The sequence below is a fragment of the Trachemys scripta genome, chromosome 6 (genome assembly GCF_013100865.1).
Source record: "Trachemys scripta elegans isolate TJP31775 chromosome 6, CAS_Tse_1.0, whole genome shotgun sequence".
Taxonomy (NCBI): domain Eukaryota; kingdom Metazoa; phylum Chordata; order Testudines; family Emydidae; genus Trachemys; species Trachemys scripta.
Genome location: NC_048303.1, coordinates 10,380,256 through 10,397,348, shown reverse-complemented (window position 1 = coordinate 10,397,348; position 17,093 = coordinate 10,380,256). Strand labels below are relative to the sequence as shown.

General features: G+C 45.6%; 1 protein-coding gene across 2 annotated transcripts in view; it reads right to left on the bottom strand.

The window, feature by feature from the left end:
* The window catches only part of C6H18orf25 (chromosome 6 C18orf25 homolog), a 74,783-nt gene extending 58,435 nt beyond the window's left edge, over window positions 1–16,348 (bottom strand). The window contains exon 1 of one of the 2 annotated variants that reach the window (XM_034773260.1): window positions 16,171–16,348. The gene's annotated coding sequence lies outside the window, so the exon portion shown is untranslated. The remainder of the gene's footprint in view (window positions 1–16,170) is intronic. The other variant, XM_034773258.1, reaches the window with a different exon arrangement.
* Window positions 16,349–17,093: the final 745 nt, after the last annotated feature.

The following is a 17,093-nucleotide window of genomic DNA, read 5'->3' as shown; positions in this document are numbered from 1 at the left end:
CCCCCACCCTAACTGCCCCCCAGAACCCCACCCCCTACCCAACTCGCCCCGCTCCCGACCCCATTCACCACCACCCCGAAAGACCCCCGGAACTCCCACGGCTACCCAGCCCCCCCCGTTCCCTGTCGCCTGACTGTCCCCCCCAGAACCTCCGCCTCCTCCAACAGCTCCCTGCCCCTTATTCAACGTCTCCTTCCAGCCCCCTTACCATGCTGCTCAAAGTGGCAGGGGCTGTCCAGAGCACTGGAGCCGGCGGCGTGGGGGGGAGGAGAGCGGGGGAGGGGCCGGGGGAGCCTCCCCCGCTGGGAGCTCAGGCGGGCTGGACAGGACAGTCCTGCGGGCCAGATGTAGCCCGCGGACCAGAGTTTGCCCACCCACCAGCCCCTTTAATAACCGGTTCTACATCGGCTTCTAAATTTAACAACCGGTTCTTGCGAACCGGCTCCAGCTCACCACTGCGTAAAACCATGCAAAAATCTTTCAATTATCATTCCCACTTATATGTAAATTAAAGGGGACAATCTGTTCAAGCCTAAAAATTTGCATGTGCTAACAAGGTAATTTAATAGTTACTACTGTCAACATTCATTATTTTAAAAAAGTATACAGTGCTATGTTCTAATTTGTGGGAGGGCTTTTTAAAGACTATTTCTGTAGGATCTAGAAAAAAAGACAATGAGTACTTGTATAACATAAGAATGGCCATACTGGGTCAGATCAAAGGTCCATCTAGCCCAGTATCCTGTTTTCTGACAGTGGCCAATGCCAGGTGCCCCAGAGGGAATGAACAGAACAGGTAATCATCAAGCGATCCATCCACTTTCACCCATTCCCAGCTTCTGGCAAACAGAGGCTAGGGACACCATCCCTGTCCATTCCCATAGGAAGGATGGTCTGATGGGTAAGGTGCTAATCTAGACTTGGGAGATCCAGGTTCAATTCCCTGCTCCATTACAGACTTCCTATGAGATGTTGGGTGCCTCTGTTCCTCTCTGTAAAATGGGAATAATAGTACTTCCTTACCTCAGAGGGTGCTGGAAAAAGCTCTAGATTATGTTACCAATCCCTTGAATCATCCTGAATCTTGAGGGTTTTTTTTTTTAAATATTTCACTCCTCCCTAAGTGCCCTGATTGTCAGATGCTACGGGGGGGGGGGGGGAAGAGGAGGAAGGAGGGGATCATAAATGTACTTCAAACAGACACCAGTGAAGGAAGGAAAGCTTAAATTAACAAAACTTTCAATGCTGTGCTGACATTTATTAATCGTATTGGCTACTTAAACAAGGAAATAGACTTGTCATATTAGTGTTGGGCAACACGAAAAAACACAAGGATGACAAATCAAGGTTTACTAAATGAGAAAGTGGAAACTTCTAAGAGAGAATCACAATTACAAATGCTAAAGAAGAAAGAATGGTGATGTATATAGAGAAAAAGCATTTGACAGTACTTAAATGAGCAAAACTAGTTTGAAACATAGAATATCAGGGTTGAAAGGGACCTCAGAAGGTCATCTAGTCCAACCCCTGCTCAAAGCAGGACCAACACCAACTAAATCATCCCAGCCAGGGTTTCATCAAGCCTGACCTTAAAAACCTCTAAGGAAGGAGATTCCACCACCGCCCTAGGTAACCCATTCCAGTGCTTCACCACCCTCCTAGTGAAAAAGTTTTTCCTAATATCCAACGTAAACCGCCCCCACTGCAACTTGAGACCATTACTCCTTGTTCTGTCATCTGGTACCACTGAACAGTCTAGATCCATCGTCTTTGGAACCCCCTTTCAGGTAGTTGAAAGCAGCTATCAAATCCCCCCTCATTCATCTCTTCTGCAGATGAAACAAGCCCAGTTCCCTCAGCCTCTCCTCATAAGTCATGTGCTCCAACCCCCTAATCATTTTTGTTGCCCTCTGCTGGACAAAATATGAGAAGGCCCTTCTGAAGCTGGTAATTTCTACAGAGAATTCTTATGGACAATATATAACTTCATAAGATCCACTTTCTCTGCCTCTTTTCAAATGTTACAGCATACATCAAAAAGGAAAAAAAAAAAAAACTTATAACTAGGAAAGTGAATATACTGAGATGTAAAAGCATCCTAATACTAGAATACTTCCGTGTACTTCACTGGCAAATCTCATTATTATTAAGTAATATACCGGTTATACAGATGGAAAAACAGAGGCACAGAGAGGTTAAGTGACTTGTCCTAGATCAAACATAGGATATATTATACCAGGGAATGGATCCCATGGCTTTGTCTACATTAGATTTTTTTAGTCTGTAATTCGCTATGGATGCAGTTCTCTGTTGGTAGCACTGGTTAAAGCAGCAGAGTAGACAAGACTCATGTGGGCTCAGGCATTTTTAACCTTGAGTCCTCCAAGCTTTGTCTACATTAATTTTCCCCATGCTATAACTGGAGAAGCTATACCATATAGGAGTTAAGGGTCCAAGAAAACTTTGTGGAAACAAAGTCCATGATTCCCTTTCCTTTTGAGCTAGGGAGTCAGAAGGGAAGCAGCATATGCCTGGGCCAGGGGAAGCTCTGGGAACTTGAGATTTACATAACGTACAGAAGTCAACAGGGCAAATGGTCAATGATGTTCAGCAGTCATGCTTCAGCTCTGTTGATACAGATCCCTGCTGCTTCTCCACTATTTATCTGCACATATGGTAATACACTAAGTCCCAAAGCATGCTGGTGATTTTGTAATCATGTTTATGGAAATTCTGGATTTCATGATACTCTTCAAGATAATCTTCCCTGTTTTCCTCTCACTGGGATCAAAGAAATGTTATGTTCCTAGGGAAGATCTCAGGCAGAGGTGTGAAAATTCTGCTGCCTGATCTTTGCAGGTGTATGTATATATTCTTCCACCTCTGCCCCTGAACTGAAGAGCATGAAGATTTTGATACCACCATATCACCGCTAGACACCAGAAATCACACCACTACATGCCCCTTGCAGATTGGTGATTTTAAAGATTCCATTCTGAAATCAAGATCTGCACCCTGCTGCTTCACAGAAATAAAGATGCTCCAGCTAGAAGCATGAGGACTAGTGCCTTAGAGCACGTCTTCACATACAGTACTGCAGCTGTGCCACTGTAGCACTTAAGAAGATGCTCCTACACCGATGGGAGAGATTCTTCCATCAGCATAGTTAATCTACATCCCTGAGAGGCAGTAGCTATGCAATAGGAGAAGCTCTCCCATCAACACAGCGCTGTCTATACAGGGAGTTAGGTCGGTATAACTATGTCTCTCAGGGCTGTGGATTTTTCACACCCCTGAGCGACATAGTTATACCGATATATGTCTGTAGTGAAGACCTGGCCTTAGACTTAAAGGCACTGAGATTGAAGAAAAAAAGTCACTCTCCCCAATCTTAATGTGGCATAAGGGTGGGGAAAGGGCTCATGTCCCATAGTCTTTTCAGCACCCAGAAACACCTTCAGGAAACATGCAACTTCATTTCCCCAAAGAGGACTAATGGAAGATGTACTGGCACAGGGAAAGGGTACCAACAATTCTCCTGGTGGCAGTACCTCTCCCTGCTAGCTGTGGCATGGAGTAAGGAGTAGCATTTAGTCAGTCACCTTTAATTGATAATTTATTAGACTCACTCTTGGAAGTACCCACCTGGCCAGGAACAATGCACATTAGTTAGGCTGTGTGGGAAATATCTGTTTCGAGGAACCAGGTCTGCAGTCTCCACATCTCTCAATCTTTTACTAATACTGATTTTTTTTTAAATAAAAGTGTCCCTTGTACATAGCAATCCTGACAGAGATGTCTGCCAAGATTCAAAGTGTTCCCGTGCTGCAGGGAAGAACACACAGGGATGACAGTCTCTGCAAAAAGCTAAGGAAAAACAAATCTTCGAGAAATATTATTTTAGTTCTACTTGAGAAATATAAAGAGGAAAGAAAAGCAAAAAGGTTATGTTGAAATACTCCCACCCTTTCCTGGAAACATAGTACATAAGTTCTCAAGGTAACCTTAAGGGAAAACCAAGCAGGCTACTTAAATCAGAAAACCACTGCACTGAAAACTAGTTTGTGAAACATCACAGGCTCAAATGGATATTTAATTACACAATGCCCTAGAATTCCTTTCAGCCAAAACAATTTTGTCCATTTTCTTAGTGAACAAATGTTTGATTGAAGATCAAGAAAACAGTTCTATAAAACAGCACTGTCAGATCCATGTAACAAAGGATTTTCTCCTCCCAACAGTGCATGGAAAATGCACGTATGTAAAGACACCTAAATATCTAACATGATCTTTATGAAGGAAGTATTCGCAGAAATCAACTCGTGCTCATTTTGACTTCTACACTTAAGCAATAAAAATGTATGCAATTTACACACTATCAAATAGGGCACCTTTACTTGAATTACAGTGTATCTTGCAAACAATTCAGGCATTGATCCAGAATGACTGCGAAACTCAAAGGTTTTGCCTCAATGCATCAACTGCAGGCATAGTAATACTAAGCATTTCTTCCTAACCTTTAATCAAGTTCTCTTAAAGAACTTCAGAAATCCAATTATACCGCACAAGATCTCCATAATACTTGTATTACTGTCTCAATTTTACATATGGGTAAACAGAGGCACAAAAAGTTGTCCAAACACCACACCAAGACAATGACAGAATAAAGAATAAAACCAAAAAGGCCTTGGTTCTCAGTCTACTGCTCTATTACTCTTGGGGGAAATCTGCACGACTGCACATGTGCAGAATTCATGTCCCCCGCAGATTTCTTTGCTTCCTCAGAGAAAAATGACTTTCTGATGGGGGAAGCAAAGGGAAGCCGCAAAAGCAGACGTGCGACCCTCCCCAGCAGCGCAGGTGCACCATTTCGGGAACCTGGAGCAGCCAACAGAGAGGTAAACCACTGCAGGGACTAGGAATACCTTGACTAGGGTCTCCTACCATGCATTGGGTTCAGCTGCTATTCCCTGCTGGGTGGGGGGGAGAGACAGGATTTGCTCTTCCCCTGCAAGGAGCGGCCAAGGGCCAGGTCAAACCCACCCCCAGAAACCTCCACTGACTGCAGGAAGCTCTGCAGGCTCCCCACCCCCAGTTCCTGCCCCCATCATTCCTCAACCATGCGGGAAGGAGCTACTGGACAGGGAGCTGCTCCCCCATCCGCCCAACCCCTGTGCATCTGAATGGCCCCATACACAGATTCCCCCACACCTAGAACCCCCTCCACCGAGCCTCCCACACCCGAACCCCCATCCCGCTGAGCCTCAACCCCTGCATCCAGAGCACTCCAACCTTCACACTGATAAGCCCGAACCCCCCAACCTAGACCCCCCCGCCGAGCCCCATCCCCCGACATCCAGACTTCCCTGCTGAGGCCCAACCACCATCACCCAGATCCCCCTACAGAATCCTATTGCCCTGCACCCAGCCACCCACACCCAGATTGCCCCACACAGAATCCTCTCATCCCACACCAAGCCCCTCCACACTTGGATCCTGCCTGCCCACACCTGGTGTGCCTTGCCTGGAGAGGTAGGGACCCAGGGTGTTTCTGGGGCAGGCCCGGCCCTTGCGCTGTGTCGGGGCAGTCTCAGATGTGCCTGACTGACAGAGAGACTAACAATCCCTCCCCAAAAAACCCTTGTTCCGTACTTCTCTCACTTACGCCCAACAACCTTCCAATTTCACACTCAGGCTCCTTCCCAGAGATTACTTCCCTCTCCCTGAGCTCCTCTGTTACCCCTGACACCCCCAAGTGGGAAGTACAGGACACTGGCATAGGAGATCACCCTGCAGCTGTACTCTCCCCTCCCCACTTTATGCTTGGAACTCCCTCCCTCCCCTTTAGTACCAATAGGCCACCCTCTCAATTCAAAACCCTTCTTTACTCCTTCCGTGAAGCTCATCAATGATAATCTAACACTGAATTCAAGTTTTATATAAATGTTCAATAACAAAAATATTTAAGTAACCAAAGGAAAACAAGCAAAACTAAATCAATTCAAATGATCCTCTCTCTGCTGGAAATACTAGCCTCCCTCAAGACAGGTGTGCAAGTATGGATGTTTTCCTTCCCACCCACCACAATCTGTCATTTTTACTGAGCTCTTGATCTGATTTACTCTGCAAGCTCCAAGACTATCTTTTTATCTGCTCGTAGAAGGTGCCAGGCATATCCATAAAACAACAGACGACTGCATGGTACTCAGTTTAACTCAAGATGGTGGAGTCACCTTTGCTTGAATTTGGAACCTGGGCTGCTCTAGAATGTCTAGCCTTTTTCACACCACTATACCACCACCTTCTGGATACTGTACTACTTTATATAAATGGTCCTTTGAAAAATACTCTCCTAAAGCTGATTCAATAGCACACCATTCTGCCTATGGAACATTTTTGGGGAGTGGACTTGGCTGTTTAACCAGTTAATTCATAACTCAGGCCCAGCAGCAATCCTAAAAGGTTGGACACCCCACCCTTTCCAACCAATATGATTACAGAAACAGGAGATGAAAGGATGAAACTAAAGCTCTGCTTCAACAGGTTTTGCATAAACAAATGAGGTTAAAAAATAATAGAAATAGTTTAAGCCCTCAGACTGTGTATACAAACCATCCAAGACTCAGTAGAGATGGTATGTTTGTGAAACACCCCTGCATTCTTGAAAAAGACAGCCCTTTTCCAGCATGAGTAAGCAAGATCTTAGAGGTAAAAAAAAAAATCTCCATTTAAAAATATTAATACAGGTGAACTTGAAAAAGGGAGAATATTAAAGAAAACTAGTCAAGACTGACCAGCAAAGATAATCCAAAACATACTTGTAGGACATGAGCCTGCACTCAGCACTCTATACACACTCACCAGCTGAAAGGGAACCAAGCAAAATCATTTTCCTTGCTAAAATAAATTCATGGGCTTCATATACAGGAGAAGAGGACAGAAGATAAGGTGTGTTAGCTTTGTTAAGTGTTTCCCTTCCACTATGCCTGGCTGTCTATATTCTATTGTTGTGAGTGGTCAGCGTTTTCAAATCTACAAGACTTCTTCCTTCTGAATTCAAGAGATGGATTTTTATAAACTGCTTGTTCCTAAAAATGGAGACAGAAGACACTAGATCCACAAAGGGACTCAGGTGCCCTGCCGGCCAGTAGTATTTACAGCCCCAAGTTAAGTGCCCAGCTTCCCCCTGCATTTTAGGGGGAGAGTTAGGTTTCTAAAAAAGGGGTTCACAGAAGCCAACACGCTGAGTGGGGAGCTGCCTAAACTAGCCAGTAAGAATTCCAAGGAGAGGTGCAGCATCTAAGCACCATCCCTCAAAGGTAGCTAGGTGCCTAACTCTAGGGAAACATCTACCTCTCTCGGGATTCACAGCCACAACCCCCCTCTTGGAGTTAGGCACCTAAGCCAGGTCAGCCCTTTCTCTCTCTCTCACACACACACACACACACACACACCTCTAACGGACATCTGCCCCATAATAGCGAATAGCCCAGTGGTTAGCGCACTCACCAGAGTTGCACAAAACTCCTCAAACCACTGCTCTGCATAATTTGGAGCAGCTATTTGAACACTCCTGGGTTCAGGTCCCTGCTCCAAATCAGGCAGAGCATGGATTCAAACTTGGATCCATCTATCATTGATAGCCCTTGTATGGAAATCTACAGCACAGTATGATCAAATAGAACTGAAAGCTGCTGATAACATATGGACAAGGGGGATCCAGTGGATATAGTGTATTTAGATTTTCAGAAAGCCTTTAACATGGTCCCTCACCAAAGGCTCTTAAGCAAAGTAAGCAGTCATGGGATAAGAGGGAAGGTCCTCTCATGGATTGGTAACTGGTTAAAAGATAGGAAACAAAGGGTAGGAATAAATGGTCACTTTTCAGAATGGAGCGAGATAAATAGTGGTGTCCCCCAGGGTTCTATACTGGGCCCAGTCCTAGTCAACATATTCATAAATGATCTGGAAAAAGAGGTAAACAGTGAAATGGCAAAATTTGCAGATGATACAAAACTACTCAAGATACCATATATAAGCGATCATAAGCCGGTTCGTTTATAAGCCGACCCCACCCCCACCCCCCAAGATGGATAAGTAAAAATGCAAAATTTTTATAACCCGTTCATAAGCTGATCCTATAATTCAGGGGTCAGCAAACTTTGGCTCCCAGGCCATCAGGATAAGCCGCTGGTGGGCCAAGATGGTTTGTTTACCTCGAGCGTCCACAGGCACGGAGGTAAACCTAAGTAAACAAAGGGTCAGCCAGCGCGCCAGCTGCTTACCCTGACAGGCCGGGACAGCAACTGGTGGGGAAATTTTGGGGGGGGAGAGAGGGAGAAGTTGGGAGTCAGGGGAGTAAGCCCTGTGACCACCCCCCCATATGATCCCACCCCTAACCTGGGACCTCCACACTCTCTCCATCTCATCCCTTCCCACCTTATCTGGGGAGGATGTCTCTGTCCTGGCTGGATCTGCTCCGCCAGGCTGGGCAGCGCGGCCGCAGCGTGCTCTGGCAGGCCAGACTGGGCGGTGCAGCCGCAGCATGTCCGGCTCCACGCAGGGGGGCCACGGTGCTCTATGCATTGCCCCCGCCACAAGCACCGGTTCCCGGCCAATAGGAGCTGGGGGTCAGTGCTTGCGGGTGAGAGCAGCGCGGAGCTGCTTGCACGCCTCCCCTTAGGAGCCAGACCTGCTGCTGGCCATTTCCGGGGCACAGTGCAGTCCGCGGTGCCAGGACAGGCGGGAAGCCTGCCTTAGCACCCCCGCTGTGCTGCTGACCAGAAACCACTGGAGATAAGCCAGTGCCCCAAATCTGCACCCTAAACTCCTCATCCCCGGCCCCACACTAGAGCCTGTACCCCCAGCCCCAAACCTTGACCCCCTCCCACATCCCAACCCTCTGCCCTGAGCCCCCCCCAAATGCGGAGGCCCCTCGTGCACCCTAAACTCCTCATTCCCCACCCCACAGCCTGCACCCCCAGCCCATTATTAATAATTTTACCATTAACCTCTAAATTTTTAATATTATAGAAGAGAATAAACAACTACAATACTTCCTCTACTTTTCCTCTTAATTAAAGTGAACTAGTTCTAGTGAAAGGTGCTACCTTGACAGCCTGGAGACTGGGTTTGCTACAGGCACTGTCAGCGTCCCCATGCTAGCCTGCAGTGTGTTTGACCTCACTCATCTCTCAAATATTTTAATTTTGATATTAAATACTTCTCATTTATCAAATGTTAAAGTCAGTCATAGCATGTTTTTCCCCCCAAAGGCCAGTTTCTGCTTCACTAAAGACAAAGAAAAGTCTCCTCTTTGCAGCTATTTTGCTGAATGCCTCTAGTCTTGTCAAAGGTGCCTGACTGGCTACAAGTGGTAACGGAGGCAACGTATTAGATCTAGTCCATCTAACAGCAATGGCATTATATATTCAATAGGTGACTCACAACATCTCTTTAGGTTACAAGTTTATCCAAAATGCATTATACTGAAAGTCAACATGCATATTGTTTGTACTGTACCTGTAATATTAAGGTTTTTTAAATTATTGCCCTGTACCAATGCCCAATGTTAACAGTCCTTATCAGTGGCCATCTAAAGACGAAGAAGAGAAGCTCTGCATAAAGTAGAAAGTTTGAATCGAACTGCTTTGAGGCCCTGTATTTTTTCTGTGGGAGAAGATTGGTGTTTTGATTCCACACAGCTTATAGAAACTATTACATTAAGTGACCTCAGCTAAAATATTTTAACTTCAGCCACAGTAACAAGCATATGCAATCAGTAGTCAGGCTCCAATCCCCCTCTTGTACTCACCACCTCTTCCCCTAAGAGGCTGTGCCATTCCTTGCTACACAGTCATCTTGAATTCCCTGGGAAAGCATTCTCAGAAAAGACAACTGGCAGAGTGAAGTGGGTGGACTGGAAGCTGACAACTGATTAGAAAGCCAAGATAAAACTGAAAAGTCTAGTAGTCTTAAACTGTTTTCCTCCTAACAAATGTCAGCCTGATTCCCCAGCATTACCCGAGATGGATATCAGCATTATGACAAACTAATATAGGGTACATTTAAATATTGGAATAATTGCTTAAGCAAAACAGACAATTATCTAACTCAGAAAAAAAGTACAATAGCAATTGTAATTTAAGATTTAGAGTACACTGAGTCAGTTCTCCTTGGGCATATTTCCAGCTCTGCCACTCGCTTTGTAAACTTGGGCAAGTCATTTAACTGCTTCACCTCAGTTTACCTAAAATGGGAACAGTAATGCCAGCTTCTGTTAAAGGAAGTCTACATCTAGCCTTAAATAAATACCTGTTATTTGTGATTAAAAGTAGCCTGATGTAATCATAACAATTTTTAAGATTTCTCCACAAAGATTGAGCATCAAAAGAGGTATAGTATATCTGTATGTTATTATGCTAAGTGAGTTATGCATATTCTGTTTGAAAGGCAGCTACAAAGTTAAATTCAGAGAAAACAGATGATACTGGATCACCCTGGACCTGAACTCAACCCACCACATGCCCTTGGCCATATTACTTGACCTTCCTGTGCCTCAGACAACCCATCTGTAATTGAATAAGAACAACACCTCACTAATTCAGATGTTGTGCCTGGTTTTTAAATCTTGAATGAGTAAATTACTCTACAAGTGTCAAAAATCTAAGCTGTAGGGAAATAAGGTAACATTAATAGTACAATTGTGTTGGCCTCTTCAGCTATGAATGAAAAATGTATTGCAGATGTGTGTGAACAGGGGAACATATTTTAACCATAGAGAGCACAGGACTGGGAGCAAGGAACTATTTAGTTTTAATTCTGGCTATAACACTGGCCTGGATTTCATCTATGCCACCAGTTCAGTTGCAATCTCTCTAGCTCAGTTTCTTATCTAACATAGGGATAATAATTCTCCATGATGAAGGTGTTACCAGTACTGAAGTTTATCTAATGCTACACACCAAGTAGTTTTTGTTATGCATCTTTATACAAACCCCTATACTTCTCTCAATTACAACAGTACAATTAACTAAAGGAAGAAAATACTAATTTTACTGACTTGCTTTTAGGATCGTGTGACTAATGACACACACATATTAGTGAGACTTGAACAGCTTGGTTTGTCAGTCCACCATGGAAATCATCATCACTATAAATAGCCTAAGTGAGATAATACTATTTCATTGGAGCGGGCACCAGTGCTATGGTAGCTCAGCAACTCCTAGAGCTTTAAATACAGCTAAAAGTTAAATACAAAACTGAAGGCCCTCTGAGTTGAATGTGGATATGCGTTTTGCAATACGAACACCATTAGCTTCAAGTCTAGTCAGTTTTAATAACGGAGATGAAAGACTTACTGTACTTGCTCAGCAGTCCCTCACCAGTATCTTCAGTTTTAGGTCACATTTTTATATTACATACCCAGTGCTGTCAATACAGACACTTTTCCTGTGATCTTTCAGTTTTAGGACTATTAGAAGTTACTAGTAACTGTAGGCAATAAAGTGTTCAGAGAGATAAAAGTTCATTGTGTTCCTTTAAAATCTACAACAATTTTTCAAAAGCTTTCACAGGTAGCAGTGTAGACGGAGGGGAGGAGGGGGAATAAACACAGCCAACAGGGTTCTAACCAACAACTTCTTTACGCAAATACAAGCTGCAGCCACTCCTTTAGACTATAAGAACTGTGGAAACTACAGGGTCCAAGGGACACAGATGCTTGTGTGATGAAACTTGCATTGTCGGTGGAGCAGAGGATATGGGAGTGGTCACAATAAGACAAAAGGAGATGGCGAGTAAGAACACAGAGCCATGAAGGTCCTTAAAAACAAAGAGCGGAAGCTTGAACTTGATGCAGTATAACTGGGAAGACAGTGAAGGGATTCAAAGAGGAGAGATGTGATCAGAGCAACAGGCAAAGTTGACAGCAAGTATGTTACTTGCTGCTTTGACCAAACCATACCCTTTTTTTGGATCTCTCCACTGTATCCTTCCTTCTTAATCTTCAAGGTCATTCACAATTCTGTTTCTATTCTTTTTTCATCCAGTCTTACTTCATTAACCCCCATCTCATCTGCATTGTTGATGGTAGCCTTATCTACCAGTCTGTCAGCTTCCCACAGGTGCTTCCATGTCTTCTTTTACAATTCACGAGGATTTACATGGCATGTGCTGTGACCACTGACTATCATGCTATTCTTAGTTGCCTCGCTGTTGCTTTGCATTTCCTTCATTATCTGTTTGAGGTACCATTTGTTTATTATCTTATAGATTGTAAGCTCTTCAGAGCATGCAGTCTTTTTGTTGCAGTTTTTACAATGCGTATTTTAGTGTGGGACCAGGTACTACCACAATATAAGTAAACACAAATAACTAAACACAAAGTCACTCTTTTCTTCTTTCAAATATCTACTCAAAACACACTTCTGCTGAGATGCCTTTAAGAAGTCAGCCAGTTAATTAGTTTGAAAAGCAGATAGGGATAGTTGGCACTTATAATTAAAAAAATACAAGTGTGTATGCATATAAAAAATGAATCTCAACTGTTATCCTAATCCTTCTGTTCATATGCAGCTACTATATTCAGCAATAATTTTCAAGCATCTTTTCTGACCCTCCCCCCCATTATTCACTTAAAAACACTGGTATTATAGGTACACCGGCATTCTTAGCCGATATTTTACCAGCCATTCAAGTCTCCAAGTAATGAAACCCTTCTCTGGATCAGTTTCTTTTGTAAACACCTGACTCTTCCAGATCATTAACCATGCAGATAAACTATTCAAGAGTACAGCACTCACAAGTTGATCAAGCACGTCATTATAGTCTTAGGAATGGTCGCTGTGTTGATTGCCAAACTGCACCACATTTCATCTCACTGATTGGATGATACCGATTTACTTATACATGGATCTAAACTCCAGGTAGGGGAAAAAAAAGGTTGCGTGCTGTGTCAGACAAAATCCTGTGTCACCCAAAACTTTATTTCAAGCTTGTAAAATGAATTCTAGATTTGCAAGGAGGCCTAAGAGAACAGCTGCCCTGGAGAAGGGGAGAAAGTTGCATTTTCCCCAGACACAGCTCTTGGCACTTAATCACAGGAAAAACAATTACACCTAACATTAGGGCTAGGTGTGGCAAATACCACAATAGAACTGCCTCTGAAGCAGTGGTCTCAACCCGCAGTCTGCTTACAGCCCAATCAGCACATAGCTGCTGCCCATGTGACATCTTCAGGACCATACAGGTAGTAGTGGATGCAGCCCACATAACACCTCATGGGCCATGTGGGCCGCATAACAATAATAAGTAGGTTGAGAACCACTGCTCTGAAGGATGATACTATATTCATTTCCCACCTCACCACTTTTATCTAAAATGGTTAAAGGGATGTTGTCAGATAATTGAGGCTAAACATTAAGTTTTATAAAGACAAAGATTTAAATAAGAAATTGTCAGGTTTTAAATCCCTTACTAAAGACCCGGAAAAACTAAACTGAAGAAGTCTTGTTCACTCTTCACCTTTTATACAGTTTATATTTTGAATTTCACTAGCCTAGACAATGAAAATAGACTAGCACTTCACTTGTGTATAATCAGTCTAAATAGCATAACATTATTATTTGGGTTGCAAGTACTGCAGAAGAATGGTTAAAGCTAAATAAACTGTTTTCAGAAGATAACAGAAATTAGATATATTTAAAGGAACACTTAGGTATTTCAGCAAAGATTTATGCTTGGTTGACTTTAATAGCCAAGATTCACTGATTCCAGTAAAACTAGCATTTCTACGAAGGAGTTCTAACAGTCTTTGAAACTTTATAACTACGCTGTTTGAGTTATGACTTCCCAAAAAGACTACAAAGGCAAATGTGTAAACTTCTCCGAGCACAATTTGGCTGATTTCTTTCAAGATTAAAAACATTTCAGAAGTGTATTTAAGTTACATGGGATCAGATAGATTTAAGAATAGAGTCTTCAGTATTCTGAATAAGAGTGAAGACAACTTTGGAAAAGTCTGTCCAATAATGCCAGAATTTATAGCAATGAGTAGGACCAAAAAGAAAAGCTCAAACATTAGAAAATGTCATCTGAAACACATTCAACAGCTTAGGTTATGTCTATACTAGAGAGCTTGCAGCTGCACCACTGTAAGATCTCTCATACAGCCATTCTATGCCAAGGGGAGAGAGCTCTCCCGTCAACATAATTAAACCACCCCCAACAAGCGGCAGTAGCTATGTCGGCGGAAGAAGCGCACACCACCACTTATGCCAGCATAATTTATGTATGGTTTTTTTTCACACCTTAAGTGACATAAATTGCCGGCATAAGTGGTTGTCTAGACATGGCCATAGTGTCTCTCTCAAACCAAGCAGGACAGTGAAGTTTTATTTTACAGTATTTTTAAAATATAAAATTAATTTTATAATTAAAGCTTCGGAGACAAGTCCTACTGTCTTTCAGTAGAAACTCCTATTAAAGTCAATGGGAGATTTGCCTAAATAAGGAAAGCACAATCTGAACTCATCACAAACCCCTGTATTGGAACTTCTGCATAAATTTAGACAGGTCTATTACTTATTTCATATATTAGGCATGCATTTGTTTCAAGGGACTTCTCAAACAAAACACATTATGGTATCAGATTATGTAAATTTTTTTCTAGAACTATTTAAGTTAAGTAACCAAAAATTTGCTTCCCAGCCTTGTCAAGACAGATTCAGCGAGCTAGAGTAATCAAGTTACAGATTATGGGGCTATAAAGAACTGAAAAACTTGAGAGTTGAGCTTTTATGTCAAGACATCAATGAACACAAAACATCACATCAGTGCTCACTGGCATTAACGTAGTAAACCTGAATACCAGGAAACATTATTTCAGTTACTCCTATATATTCTCTCTGTCCTCAGTAATATTGATTTAAAAAAACATGGTAAGTAAGATCCCTAAAGGCAGATGGGATGAGCATAAGAGTTTATGACTAGAATGATGGGCAGCAGAACTGGAGCAGTGGTGGGCGGAAGAGGCACCTGGCCACTTTTTGACTTGGCCAAACCACACTCCAGGTTGCAACGCCACTCAGGACACTTCTCTGTGATGATGGAGGGGGAGCTGAACCAAATCTGAGTGAATGGCATCCCCACCTGGCACATAGGGTTGTGGCAGCACTCAGGTTTGCACCAGGGTCACAATGCCACCTACTCAAAATTTGGCCCAGTTGCCCCTCCATCATGATGGAAGGGCCACTAGGTCAAACCTGAGTGGTGCTGCAACCTCAAATGCCAGACTGCAGCATCACTTGTTCAAATTTGGAGGGGATGGGTGTAGGGGCTCATGGGCCGAAGGACCAGGTTGCTAGTGGGTGGGGTGCCTGAGAGAGGAAGAGAAAGGTCAGACAGAGAAACAAATTCTATTGGCCCCCACTTCAAACAGCGCTCCACAGTCTTAACTGGAACAAGTCCACACACACTAAAAGGTCCCTACTAGGTTTCTCTGGAAATCAGAAAGGAAGTGTTGCACTCCCACACTTCCTGCCATGTGATAAAATGGGCAGGAGTGGGAGGGGAGAGAGATACATTTAAGGGCTCCTGAAAAGCCGCCCCCAAAAGCTAGAAGGTTCTTTAAGAGTCATTCCCGTGGTGCGCTGAACGGCATTACCCGGAGCTCAAGGGTGTGGCTGTGACCTCCCACCAGGGTGCCCGGCATTCACACTACACACGGGCACTGGGGTGCTAGAACCACCCCTAACCCCCCCCACACACACACACACACAATTCACCCTGCGCCTTGGCACCACAGGGACCCTTCGCAGAGCCCCTCCCGCCCGCGCTGCGCACTTTGAGGGTGCAGGCCCCTCCCTCCTCGGTGCCTCCTCGCGGCATCCCTTCGGGGCGCAGCCCGGGCCAGCGCGCCGGACCCCGGGCCCTGCCTCAGCTCACGGGCTTCTCCCCGGGCCAGAGCGGGGGAGACGCGGATTCTACCCGCGCCCCCGCCAGTCCGGCGCGCTGGGGGCGGGTGTACGGGCCCTCTTCCCCCCAGCCCGACCTGACGCGAGCGGGGGGGGGGGGGGCAGCGAGCCCGGATGTCGGTGAGGGCGGGGGGTCCCCCGAGACAGGCGCTGGAGAGGGGCCCGAGCCCCCGGGGGCTGAACGCGGGTCACTCACCAGGGCAACCGCCGCCGCCACCGCGGCTCCTCCTCGCCTCCCCCTCGCGGGGGAGCAGCTCGGACATGGGGGGCCGAGGCCGGGTCGCCGCCGCCGCCTGCCCCGCTCCGCTCCCCGCCCTGAGCGCCGCTGAGAGAAAATGTCACCGGAGGCCGCTCGGCTCCGCTCGCGGCGTCACTTCCGGCGGCCGGGACCGGGCTGCCGCTGAGCGCCGAGCGGCGCACAGAGCGGCCCCGCCGCTGGCCCCTGCAGCGCCACCTGGCGGCCCCTGCAGCGCGTCCACCCTGCCGCCCCCCACCTGCGCCCCGGAGATTGGTGGGGGGGAGCCAGACGAGCCCCACCAGGGCCCCATAGGGATGGGGGAGCAGCCAGAACCCTTCCTTCCGCCCCCCACCAGGGCCCCCTGGGGAAAGGAACCAGGGAGACCCCCGTCTCCTGACCCCTTCTCCCCCCTCCCTCCTCTGGGGACCCTCCTAACTAGGGTCCCGTCCAGAGGGATGGGACCCAGAGCCTCTTCCCAGCCCCCCTTCTCTCCCACACTCGGACCCAATGGGAGACACCCAGAGCCTCACCTGTCAGCTCCCTCTCCCTCTGGGGCCACATGGGAATGGCTTGTGAGCAGTGCTTGTGATGTCACCCTCTGGAAAGGCAAGGAAGTCCTGGCAATCCCATGATGGATGGCCGCCTTGTCTGAAACAGAGGAGGTTTGGACACAGACAAGTTAACACAGCAGTTCCATCCTCACGGTCCTGTCCAGGGCCGGATTTGGGGTGCCAGGCTTGGGAAGCACGAGACAGCCAGTGTGAAAAATCAGGACGGGGGTGGGGGGTAGTAGGCGCCTATAGAAGAAAATGCCCCAAATATAGGGGCTGTCCCTATAAAATAGGGGCATCCAGTTACCCTACTTGGGTTGCTGTTTTTGT